The sequence below is a fragment of the Arabidopsis thaliana genome (genome assembly GCF_000001735.4).
Source record: "Arabidopsis thaliana chromosome 1 sequence".
NCBI classification, from domain to species: domain Eukaryota; kingdom Viridiplantae; phylum Streptophyta; class Magnoliopsida; order Brassicales; family Brassicaceae; genus Arabidopsis; species Arabidopsis thaliana.
The window spans coordinates 15,304,580-15,317,458 of record NC_003070.9 but is presented as its reverse complement, the minus strand read 5'-3'; the positions used below and the strand labels follow the sequence as shown (position 1 = coordinate 15,317,458).

Genomic DNA, 12,879 nt, shown 5'->3' with positions numbered 1-12,879 from the left:
AGCGTGGAAAAAACCGTTGAAACATTGCAAACAACCCAGGTATCACTCAGCCAAAATGTTAGTACCATTCAGTCTCGTGTCCGTTCTTTAAATGCAGGAAATTCTAGAGTTCGGAGAACTATCTTCGGATCCCCAAATTCCCTTCCGCGAAATGCAACAAGTGACCAAACGACCCCGGATGGTACAAACGCAGAGAATCAACCAGAAGATGGAGAAACACATCCTGAAGACGATAACCAGTTCAGTGACCAGCACGAGCAGGAAAACTTCGACCAACTCGAAACCATGAAAGAAGTAAGCCGGGAGTTAAAAGAAATGAGGACGAGATTCCACCAAGCTACAAGCTCGGAGCCGGATATCAACCGAGTTATCGAGGAAGCTAGGCGAACACCGTTCACTCCGCGAATTGCGAGTTTGAGAATCAGAGATTCTCGAAAACTCAACTTAGAACCATATAATAGTTTGGAAGATCCGAAAGGTTATCTCGCAGCCTTTCTGATAGCCGCTGGGCGAGTTGACCTAAACGAAGCCGATGAAGACGCAGGGTATTGCAAACTTTTCTCCAAAAATCTGTGTGGGCAAGCCCTGATGTGGTTCACTCAATTGGAACCAGGATCGATCAGTAATTTCAACGAAGTATCGGCAGTATTTTTAAAACAATACTCAATTCTATTGGATAAGAGCATTTCGGACACCGACTTCTGGAATCTATCTCAAGGGCGAAATGAGACACTTCGGACTTTCATTACCAAATTCAAAAACGTGCTTTCAAAGCTCCCAAGAATCTCACAACAATCGGCTCTGTCTGCTCTTCGAAAGGGATTATGGCATGATTCGAGGTTTAAGGAAGATCTGATACTTCACAAACCTGATACTATTCAAGACGCACTATTTCGAGCGAATAATTGGATGGAAGTCGAAGATGAAAAAGAAAGTTTCGCAAAAAGAAATAAGCAAGCAAAACCACCGATCACTTTTCCGCCCAAGAAGTTCGAACCTCGGGAGAATCAGGGACCAAGGAAGTTTGGTTCGCAACCATTCAATAACAACGTCGAAAAGCATTTTCAGGGGAAAGGAAGGTCGAACACCTGGGTCCGAGATGAAAGCTCGTACTGCGATATACACCGAGACAGTGGACATCTGACCAAAGACTGCAGTGTCCTTAAGAGGCATCTCGCAGAATTATGGGCCATTGGAGATATCTCAAAATTCAACATGGAGAATTTCATCAAGCAATAATATGAATCAACGGATAATCTAGAGACTCAAAATTCTAAAAGACCAAGGCCGGCGGGCGAAGAGGAACCAAGAACTTCAAAGGGTAAAATCAATGTAATTCTTGGAGGGTCTAAACTCTACCGTAACTCCATCAGTGCAATCAAGAAGCATAGACGCAACGTTCATTTGAAATCAAGCTTAAGTGAAGAGGTAGATTTTCAAGGCACTTCGATATTGTTCGAGGAGATGGAGACGCAACATCTCGAAAGACCTCATGATGATGCGCTCGTAATTACGTTGGATGTTGCTAACTTCGAAGTGTCAAGGATCCTCATTGATATTGGCAGTTTGGTAGACTTAATTTTTCTTATCACTTTGGAAAGGATGGGGATAAGCAAGGCGAACGTGGTAGGACCTCCATCACCCTTAGTGGCTTTTACAAGTGAATAGGCAATGTCTCTCGGAACTATCAAGCTACCAGTTTTGGCTGGAAAGACCTCGAAGATTGTGGATTTTGTCGTGTTCGATAAACCAGCAGCCTATAACATCATTCTTGGAACTCCGTGGATCTATCAAATGAAAGCGGTCCCTTCTACTTATCACCAGTGCCTCAAATTCCCAACTCCGAGTGGAGTGGAAACAATTCGGGGAGATCAAGAAGCTTCGAGAACTTGTTATTTAGCTAGCCACCGATTAAAAATTCAATAACAATTAATGAAACCCGCAAAGAAAGGAGTGATCCCAAGATTTCCTAGCGGGCATAAAGTAGATGATGTCGTGATCGAAGTAATTCTAGAAGCAGATAAACTAGATCAAAAAGTCCGAATCGGAGCTACTTTATCGGGCGAAGTAAAGGAAGCCTTGATTGAGCTGTTAAAAAGGAACAAGAAATTATTTGCCTGGTCGGCAGCAGATATGCCTGGCATAGATCCAAATATAATTTGTCACGAGTTAAAAGTAGACCCGAGTTTCAAACAGGTGAAACAAAAAGAAGAAAACTCGGAGTGGAGAGAGCTAAAGCAGTAAACGACGAAGTGGATAAACTTCTGAAAATTGGATCTATAAGGGAGGTACAATATCCAGAATTGTTAGCAAACACCGTTGTAGTCAAAAAGAAGAATGGAAAGGATAGAGTGTGCATCGACTTTACAGATCTCAACAAAGCTTGTCCGGAAGAGAGTTTCCCACTCCCACACATAGATCGTCTTGTGGAGTCAACCGCCGGGAATGAATTGTTATCCTTCATGGATGCCTTTTCGGGATATAACCAAATCATGATGAATCCGGAAGATTAAGAGAAAACTTCATTTATCACGGATAGGGGTATCTATTGTTACAAAGTTATGCCATTCGGATTGAAGAATGCAGGACCAACTTATCAACGGTTGGTAAACAAGATGTTCAACGAGCATCTAGGAAAAACAATGGAAGTCTACATCGATGATATGCTGGTTAAGTCGTTGAAAAAGGAAGACCACGTAAAGCATCTGGAAGAGTGTTTCGTGATTCTTAACCAATATCAAATGAAGTTAAATCCGGCGAAGTGCACGTTTGGAGTCCCATCCAAGGAATTTCTCGGCTACATTGTCACGAAAAGAGGAATTGAGGCAAACCCAAACCAAATCAACGCTTTTCTCAACATGCCGTCTCCGAAGAATTTCAAGGAAGTACAACGATTAACCAGTCGGATTGCAGCATTGAATCGTTTTATTTCAAGGTCGACCGATAAATCTTTACTCTTTTATCAAATCTTAAAGGGTAACAAAGTATTTCTTTGGGATGAGAAGTGTGAGGAAGCATTCAGACAGCTAAAAGCGTATCTAACTTCGTCACCTGTACTGAACAAACCAGAGGTAGACGAAAAACTCTATCTATACGTCTCAGTTTCTAACCATGCAGTTAGCGGAGTCCTAATCCGAGAAGACCGGGGGGAACAAAAACCAATTTATTACATAAGTAAATCCATGACGAACCCTGAAACCAGATACACAATGATGGAGAAGCTTGCACTTGCAGTAGTAACTTCCGCTCGAAAACTTCGTCCTTATTTTCAATCCCATCCAATCGAAGTATTATCCAATCAGCCACTTCGGACTATTCTCCATAGTCCGAACCAGTCCGGTAGATTAGCAAAATGGGCGGTGGAGTTAAGTGAATATGATATAGGGTACAAGAACCGAGTCGCCATGAAAGCTCAGGTCCTAGCCGATTTTTTAACAGAATTACCGGTACCCGGAGAGAAGGAACAGTCGCAAAACCAGACTTGGAAGCTACATGTTGATGGATCCTCATCAAAGAATGGATCCGGGGTGGGAATCAAGTTAGAATCTCCCACTTCGGAAATCCTTGAATAGTCATTTTGCTTGTTATTCACCGCATCTAATAATGAAGCAGAGTACGAAGCATTAATCGCTGGACTTAGGTTGGCACAGGGAGTTGGGGCCAATGAAGTGGTCGCCTACTGTGATTCGCAACTGGTTGTTAACCAATTCAATGGTGATTATGAAGCAAAAGACTCACGAATGGAGGCATATCTTGAAGTGGTCAAAGACTTGGCTAAAAATTTTAGGAAATTCGAATTCATTCTCATACCACGGGGAGAAAACACTACCACAGATGCGTTCACGGCCCTAACATCAACATCCGATCCCGAAGTTAGAAGAATCATTCCAATAGAGTGTATTTCGGAAAGGAGCATTAAGGAAGAAAAGGGGGCATTCGTAGTCACAAGATTCCGAGCTGCAGCCCGAGATCGTGGCGAACCTACTGTTGAATTACCACCTGTCAAAAAGCGAAAGTGAAAAGAAACAACTGTACCTAAGTCTGCTGTGCAGGAAGATATTGGGATCGAACTAATTGAAGAAATCACTCCTAGCCCTACAATTGAAGCTGAAACTGAACTGTGGGTTGACGAGGATGTACTAGCACCAAATGAACATCCCGAACCAGAACCTCGAGTGTTTCACGAAATTAACCAAATTCCGGCTAAAGATTGGGGGGCTGATTGGAGGGGGCCAATAAAGCATTACATCGTTACAGGCGAGCTCCCAAAGAACAAATGGCAAGCTAGGAAAATGAGAATCGTTAGCGCGAAATTTTGTCTATCAAAGAATTCCAGCTTCCTTGCCACGGAGAGTGGCATTAAGCTTACTGAAGCTCCCAAATCACATAGACAATTGCTGAAAACCAATTGACCATTGGAACATGGTAGAATGAAAGTTCCAGGATCTTCCAGTTTTTCTTGAACACTCCTCTTAACAGTGGTCCTAGACGGATTAGCATCACATTCGTCTTTTGAATCTTGATAAATCTTGATCCTTTCCAGAATTGACTTTCTCACATCTTTGTGAGGATCCGGGATCAGGTTGAGAACTTCTATTAGAGGCATCACCGCTTCCATCTCATCAAGCTGCTTCTCTATAAGAGAGTTGTATCTTTCTATCCATGCTTTCCTGAATTTCCATGGAAGAGCACGTGAAGGTAATGGTGCTGGCTTGAATCGTTTCACCATCCTCTCAATGATGGATGCTTTCTCGTCTAGGTTGGACTGAGTTTGAAAACGGGATCCAGCTGAATGGTCGAGTCCAACAACTGAAATTTCAATATGAGTAGAAGCCTCCCCGTCCTGAACATCAATGTCCTCGGTGATTGATGTGGAGACATGTCAAGTAGGTAGCTCTCGATCATGACAGATGGTGATAGCGTGAGTAGTGGCGTATTCCTTCGGGTTCTATATGGACTTTCCTGGAAGTCCTGTTACTTTTGGAACAGAAGTTGATGCTGTTTGTCCTTCCATGTATCTGACCTTAGAGGTAAGTGCCTCAAGTTTGATATTCAGATCGTTGAAAGTGCAATCAACCTTGTTGTGGATTTCTGCCATCTTTTTAGCGAGATCCATTGCACCTGCAGCTTGTCCATGGAGAATCTGCTGTAACATGTTCTTCAAGTCTGAATCAGGAGTTGTTGAAGCTGGTTGTTGTTGCTGTTGTGTGAACCCAGGTGGTGGAAGTTGCTGCTGATAGTTGCCCTGATACTGCTGCTTAGGAACATAACCCTGACCTTGGTTGTATGGAACAAAGGGTTTGGGTTAATTCTGCTGCTGTGAAGGGTAGACTTGGTCCTGCGGGTTTGCAACATTTGTACTTCTGTAAGACAAATTGGGATGGTTCTCCATGAAGTTGTTGAAACCTTTGTTGTAACCTCCTTGGTTCTGCACATAGTTTTAAGGGTTTACGGGTAAGAGTTTATGGTTTAGGGTGTATGGTTTCGGGTTTAGGATTTAGGGTTCAAGGGTTAGGGTTTAGGGGTTGGATTTTAGGTTTTGGGATTTAGGGTGTAGAGTTTTGGTTTAGTGTTTAGGATCAAATATAGCATGATACTTAGAGAAGCAAGAAGAATCTTGGTTAGCGTTTCAGAGTGAAATATGACTAGATGTCATGTGTATGATTGAATATAAAACTAGAACCTCAATGAGATCCCGAAAAGTAAAGTAGTGCTTCCTTATTATACGATTAAAAACCAAAAACTCATAAGATCTTTGACTTCACCATCAAAGCTTTGAGAATCAAGAAGTGGCTTGGTTAGCGGATTTATAGCCAAATATGACTAGATGCTTTGTGTATCGTTGAGCATAAGAACTAGAACCGCAATAGGCTTCCAGAAGCTAAAGTAGGATTTTGGTTATAAAGTTTGGGGACTATGGTTTTGGGTTTAGGTTTAAGGGTTTCTGGTTAAGAGTTTAGGGTTTAGGGTTTTGGGTTTTGGGTTTAGGTTTTAGGGTTTTGGATTTTTAGTTTAGGGTGTAGGATTTATGTTTAGGGTTTAAGGTTTTAGGTTTAGTGTTGAGGAACAAATATACTTTAAAAACTAAGTACAATCTTTGTAAGCGTTTTGGAATCAAATATCTCAAGATGATAGGTGGATGATTAAGTTTTAGGGCTAAAACCACAACTAGGGCTATGAACCTAAATTTATCTTTCCCTGTTAGAAAATCCAAAACCAAAAATCATACGGACTTACGCTAAACCATCAAAGCTTTGAAGAGCAAGAAGAATATGGGTTAGCTTTTCGGAGTGAAATATGAGTAGATGTCATGTGTATGATTGAATATAAAACTGAAACCTTAATGAGATCCCGAAAAGTAAAGTAGTGCTTCCTTATTATACGATTAAAAACCAAAAACTCATAAGATCTTTGACTTCACCATCAAAGCTTTGAGAATCAAGAAGTGGCTTGGTTAGCGGATTTATAGCCAAATATGACTAGATGCTTTGTGTATCGTTGAGCATAAGAACTAGAACCGCAATAGGCTTCCAGAAGCTAAAGTAGGATTTTGGTTATAAAGTTTGGGGACTATGGTTTTGGGTTTAGGTTTAAGGGTTTAGGGTTAAGAGTTTAGGGTTTTGGGTTTTGGGTTTAGGTTTTAGGGTTTTGGATTTTTAGTTTAGGTTGTAGGATTTATGTTTAGGGTTTAAGGTTTTAGGTTTAGTGTTGATGAGCAAATATACTTTAAAAAAGTAAGCACCATCTTTGTAAGCATTTTGGAATCAAATATCTCAAGATCATAGGTGGATGATTGAGTTTTAGGGCTAAAACCACAACTAGGGCTATGAACCTAAATTTATCTTTCCCTATTAGAAGATCCAAAACCAAAAATCATACGGACCTAGGCTACAACATCAAAGCTTTGAAGAGCAAGAAGAATCTGGGTTAGCATTTCGGAGTGAAATATGAGTAGATGTCATGTGTATGATTGAATATGAAACTAGAACCTCAACGAGATCCCGAAGAGTAAAGTAGTGCTTCCTTGTTATACGGTTCAAAACCAAAAACTGTTAAGAACTTCAGGTTCACCATCAAAGCTTTGAGAATCATGAAGAAGCTTGGTTTGTGTTTTTGTAGTCCAAATTGACTTGATGTTTTGTTTATCATTCAGTATAAAAACTAGAAACGCAATAAGAACCCGGAAGTTAAAGTTGGATTCAGGGTTTAAGGTTTAAGGTTAAGTTTTTGCGTTTAGGCTTTAGGTTTTAAGGTTTAGGGTGTACGGTTTAGGGTTTAGAGTTAGGGTTTAGGGTTTAAGGTTTAGCGTTAGGGTTTAGGGTTTAGGGATTAGATTTTAGGGTTTGGGATTTAGGGTGTAGGGTTTATGTTTAGTGTTTAGGAGCAAATATATTTAATAATTTAAGCAGCAAAGAGAATCTAGGTTAGCGTTTCAGAGTTAAATATGACTAGATGTTATGTGAATGATTGAATATAAAACTAGAACCTCAACCAGATCCCGAAAAGTAAAGTAGTGCTTCCTTGTTAAACTGTTCAAAACCAAAAACTCATAAGATTTCGGCTTCACTATCAAAGCTTTGAGAATCAAGAATAAGCTTGGTTAGCGGATTTGTAGTCAAATATGACTAGATGCTTTGTCTATCATTGAGCATAAGAACTAGAACCGTAACCGGATTCCGGAAGCCTAAAGTAGGATTTAGGTTTTAAAGTTTGGGATCTATGGTTTAGGGTTTAGGGTTTAGATTTAAGGGTTTAGGGTTTAGGATTTAGGATTAAGGGTTTAGAGTTAAGAGTTTATTGTTTAGGGTTTAGGGTTTAGGGGTAAGATTTTAGGTTTTGGGATTTATGGTGTAGAGTTTAGGTTTAGTGTTTAGGAGCAAATATACTATAATATTTTAAGAAGCAAGAAGAATCTTGGTTAGCGTTTCAGAGTGAAATATGACTACATTAGATGTGTATGATTGAATAGAAAACTAGAACCTCAACCAGATCTCAAAAAGTAAAGTAGTGCGTCCTTGTTAAACGATTCAAAACACCAAAAACTCAAAAGAATTTTGGCTTCACCATCAAAGCTTTGGGAATAAAGAAGAAGCTTTGCTAGTGGATTTGTATCAATTATGACTAGATGCTTTGTGTATCATTGAGCATAAGAACTAGAACCGCAACCAGCTTCCAGAAGCTAAAGTAGGATTTTGGTTATAAAGTTTGGGGACTATGGTTTTGGGTTTAGTTTTAAGGGTTTAGGGTTAAGAGTTTAGGGTTTAGGGTTTAGGGTTTTGGGTTTAGGGTTTAGGGTTTTGGATTTTTAGTTTAGGGTGTAGGCTTTATGTTTATGGTTTAAGGTTTTAGGTTTAGTGTTGAGGAGCAAATATACTTTAAAAAGTAAGCACAATCTTTGTAAGCGTTTTAGAATCAAATATCTCAAGATGATAGGTGGATGATTGAGTTTTAGGGCTAAAACCACAACCAGGGCTATGAACCTAAATTTATCTTTCCCTGTTAGAAGATCCAAAACCAAAAATCATACGGACTTAGGCTACACCATCAAAGCTTTGAAGAGCAAGAAGAATTTGGGTTAGCATTTCGGAGTGAAATATGAGTAGATGTAATGTGTATGATTGAATTTAGGTTTTAAAGTTTGGGATCTATGGTTTAGGGTTTAGGGTTTAGATTTAAGGGTTTAGGGTTTAGGATTTAGGTTTAAGGGTTTAGGGTTAAGAGTTTATTGTTTAGGGTTTAGGGTTTAGGGGTAAGATTTTAGGTTTTAGGGTTTAGGTTTAAGGGTTTAGGTTTAAGGGTTTAGGGTTAAGAGTTTATGGTTTAGGGTTTAGGGTTTAGGATTTAGGGTTCAGAGTTTAGGGTTTAGGGTTTAGGGTTTTCGGGTTTAGGGGTAAGATTTTAGGTTTTGGGATTTATGGTGTAGAGTTTAGGTTTAGTGTTTAGGAGCAAATATACTATAATATTTTAAGAAGCAAGAAGAATCTTGGTTAGCATTTCGGAGTGAAATATGAGTAGATTTCATGTGTAGGATTGAATATAAAACTAGAACCTCAACGAGATACCGAAGAGTAAAGTAGTGCTTCCTTGTTATACGATTCAAAACCAAAAACTGTTAAGAACTTCGGCTTCACCATTAAAGCTTTGAGAATCAAGAAGAAGCTTGGTTTGTGTTTTTGTAGTCAAATATGACTTGATGTTTTATTTATCATCCAGTATAAGAACTAGAAACGCAAAAATAACTTGGAAGTTAAAGTAGGATTTAGGGTGTAAGGTTTAAGGTTAAGGTTTTGCGTTTACGGTTTAGTTTTTAAGGTTAAGGGTGTACGGTTTAGGGTTTAGAGTAAGGGTTTAGGGTTTAAGGTTTAACGTTAGGGTTTAGGGTTTAGGGTTTAGGTTTAGGGATTAGATTTTAGGGTTGTGAGAGTCGAAACTCGCACAATAGAAATTGTATTAAGGGTTTCTTCAAAGACTGAGTCTTTGTGAGATTCTCAAAGAACAACATAATTGTTGATTACCGCGGACGGTGTTCTTGATTGTATTATTCAAATAGTAAGGATTTGATCGTACAAGTGTTTAAGAATATGAAAATAAGTGTTTTGCCTTCAAAGTCAGAGCGTTTTTGATAGCCTGAAGTTGAGAGCGTTTTTGTGCGTATCCCTTTTGTTTGTCCTTAGAGGTGCTTTTTATAAGGCTCTGGTCGATCGCTTCTCGCGATATTCCCGGAAGATCTCTCTTTATCTTTAAGTTGGCGAAGGAGACTTCCAAAGATTCTAGGAACTTCTATATTCGGTGACATCTTTGAAGATTCTCTAATATCTCTTCCTGGGTTTTCGGAAATGGTATGTTTGATCTTATATTGGTTAAGTCCCTTTTTATTTGAAGGTTTTCTTACCTAGTCCGAAGTTCTTCCGAGCCGGAATTTAGCTGACCTTGGGTCGTGCTCGGGCGGCTCGGACCGTGATATTCAAAAATGCGTTCCAGAGGCGTCTTGGAACCCGCCTCGGGATGATTTGCTAGGTTTATGTCCGAGGCGTTTCGAGGTCGGGTCGGGGGACCATTTCGTGATAATGCTCCGAGGCGTTCTTGATGTCGCCTCGGTATGGATTCTTGATGTGATCTCCGAGGTGTTTTGTGACCCGGCTCGGGGTAACTCTTCGACGTCCCCCGAGGCGTTTAAACATGGTTGGCTCGTTTACCTGGGTGGAATCCGACCCCAACAGTTTGCCCCCCAGCTCATTGACTTAGCCGAGAGACGATGAGCTTCATGAATGGATTACCGAGCCAACTGTTCGTCTTCTAATTCTGTCGCTTCATCTTCCCGGACGCTCAAACTTCTGTCGCGCGTCGCCGACTATTCTTGAGAAGTGGAAACGTTTCTAGCTCATTCCCGAGGATCACGTGAATCTTTTCCTTCTGCCGAGCCCACGCGCTTGAACACGTTTTAAATGTTTGTTGCGGACCTGACGCGCCTTTAAAAACTCTTTATATATGGCGAGCCATTCCTTCGAGATTTCATTTGAAGTTTTCAAAGAAAATAAACAAGGTTTGCTTCCTTCTCTCTGATCTTGATATTTCTATCGTTTTTTATTTTCTGGCGAAGCTCCGTCGTTCTTTTTGTTATTTTTGATTTTTCCGGTATAGAAATTCTTGTTTTCTGGTTGTTTCCCTTCTCGCCGATCGTCCCTGAGCCGAGAATGAGTTCTAAACAGTCTCCGTCGATCCCGAGCGCTTCTCTTGTCGATTCTAGCGATTCAAATCACCTAGACGACCTTCCCCTGATCTACAAACAGAGAGCAGTTTGGACGTCTTCTGAAGAGGATTCTGTGTCTTCTTCGGATGCCCCCGAGCAGACGACTCCCTTCACGGCTCGGGAAGATAACAATGCCGACATTGCTCGAGAATTGGATTTGCCGATGATCCCGAGCCGCCTCTTGTTCGGAGGTCTTTTGCCCCGATGGCTGACGAAGCCGGGATATCCAATTGGCGAGATGTGCCCGAGCCCTTCATGCCGACGGTTAAGATTGAGGACTTTCTTTACTTCAGCCCGAACGAGACAGAAGATATCATGCGTCTTAATGAGCAGAGAGATTTTGAGAAGGCCGAAAAGAAGAAGAGGAAGAAGAATAAAAAGGTGATAGTGCCAGATCCCCCTGGCTCAACATTGTGCACCTAGCGGTCCCTCTTGGATCTTAGGGCCCGATTTGGTCTTGGCGCAGTAACCTTGCGTGTGCCGAGCCCTGACGAGCGAGCCGACAATCCCCCTACGGGTTTCTATACCTTGTATGAGGGGTTCTTTTATGGCTGCTTCTTGTGGCTGCCAGTCCCGAGGCTAGTCTTGGAGTATGTGACATCGTATCAGATTGCCCTTTCACAGATTACGATGCGGTCTTTAAGACATCTGCTGGGGATTTTGATTCGGAGTTATGAGTCTGAAACAGAAATTACGCTTGCTCATCTGAGGAATTTTCTCGAGATCCGGCGGGTTCCAAAATCCGAAGTGGATCGGTATTACATCTCTCCTGCTATGGGAAAGAAAATTATTGATGGGTTCCCAAGCAAGAACGAGCCGTATACCGATCATTTCTTCTTCGTAGCCATCGAAGATGCTGTTCATGAAGATCTCCTCGGGACGGTTCTAACGAGATGGGGAATTTTGGGTAGTTGTAGCTAGAAATTTATTTGTACCCGATGCGATGTTAGTTTCGTTTTCTAACTAGTTTTCCCTTTGTTGCAGAGCGCACTCTCAAGTGCGATTGGCTGAAGCATTTTTCTCGTGAGCGAGTTGAACGTGCGCTTCGTCTTCTTCACGGCGCTTCTTGTCCTACTAGCTCAGGGTCTTCTAATCACTGTACCCAATTTTTTGTAGACATGCAGTCGACGAAGCTTACTTTGCGGGAGGTTTACGCCAAAAAGAAGGAGGACAAGGAGAGGCGATTGGCGGAGGAGAAAGGCCTTGCTGACGCGGGATTGATCTCACTGCAGCCGCTCTCGAGGCGACCCGAGACGGGGATGTTATTCCTGATGCCGCTGCGCGGGTTGATGCGGCACCCGTTGAAGCTCTGGAAGCTGAGCCGTGTGTTGCTGCACCCGAAGCGGTTGTGGCGTTACCTGCGAGCGACAAAGCGGCGGGTAAACGCGTTCGGGTTGACAATGAACCGTCAAAGAAGAAGAAGAAGAAGAAGAAGAAGAAGAAGAAGAAGAAGAAGAAAACTTATGGCCCCGAGGCGGAGAAAGTGCTCCCGATCTTCGAAGATCGCATTGCCTCGGCCAACTTGCTCGGGGGATGCGTAGGTCCCCTGCTTCCTCCTCCAGATACTCTCCTGGAATCTCGGAAGTATGCCGAGACGACATCTCACTTTTTACGGGTATATGCTTCATTACTCATAATTTGCCTTTAGTTTCGACATTGTAAATCTAACTTTTCCTTTTTCAGGTCGTTGCTTCGATGAACCGGATGGTACATTCATATGATTTGGCTATGCGGAGTAATATGGAGGCGGTTGGCAAGTTAGCTGAGGCGAAGTCTCGGATTCAGGCCGCCGAGCGGGAGAAGAATGAGGCGCTCTCCGAAGCTGCCGCGACAAATTTGGAGAGGGAGGAGTTCGAGCAGATGGCCTTCGTAAACAAAGAAAACGCCATCAAGATGGCCGAGCAGAATCTCAAGGCAGATTCTGAGATTGTCCGTCTCAGGCGGATGTTGTCTGAGGAGAGAGGACTTCGTGATAGCGAGGTGACTCGGACCATTCAGACGACGAGGCTGGAGGTTTTGGAAGCCTTCACCGCCAAGTTAAAAGTTGTCGAGCACAAAGTGTCGCTCCTTGATGAGGTCAATGACCAATTCATGTACCTATCTCAGGCGCGAGCAAATGCGCAGCTAAT

General features: G+C 41.9%; 3 pseudogenes across 3 annotated transcripts; 2 read left to right on the top strand and 1 right to left on the bottom strand.

Annotated features, from left to right (window-relative positions):
- Window positions 1–544: 544 nt before the first annotated feature.
- Window positions 545–4,327, top strand: AT1G40143 (annotated as a pseudogene; the record flags this gene model as incomplete). Its single annotated transcript has 1 exon — window positions 545–4,327.
- AT1G40141 lies at window positions 4,328–5,440 on the bottom strand (annotated as a pseudogene; the record flags this gene model as incomplete). Its single annotated transcript has 1 exon — window positions 4,328–5,440.
- Window positions 5,441–10,694: 5,254 nt separating this feature from the next.
- AT1G40139 lies at window positions 10,695–12,878 on the top strand (annotated as a pseudogene; the record flags this gene model as incomplete). Its single annotated transcript has 1 exon — window positions 10,695–12,878.
- Between the last annotated feature and the right edge of the window lies 1 nt (window position 12,879).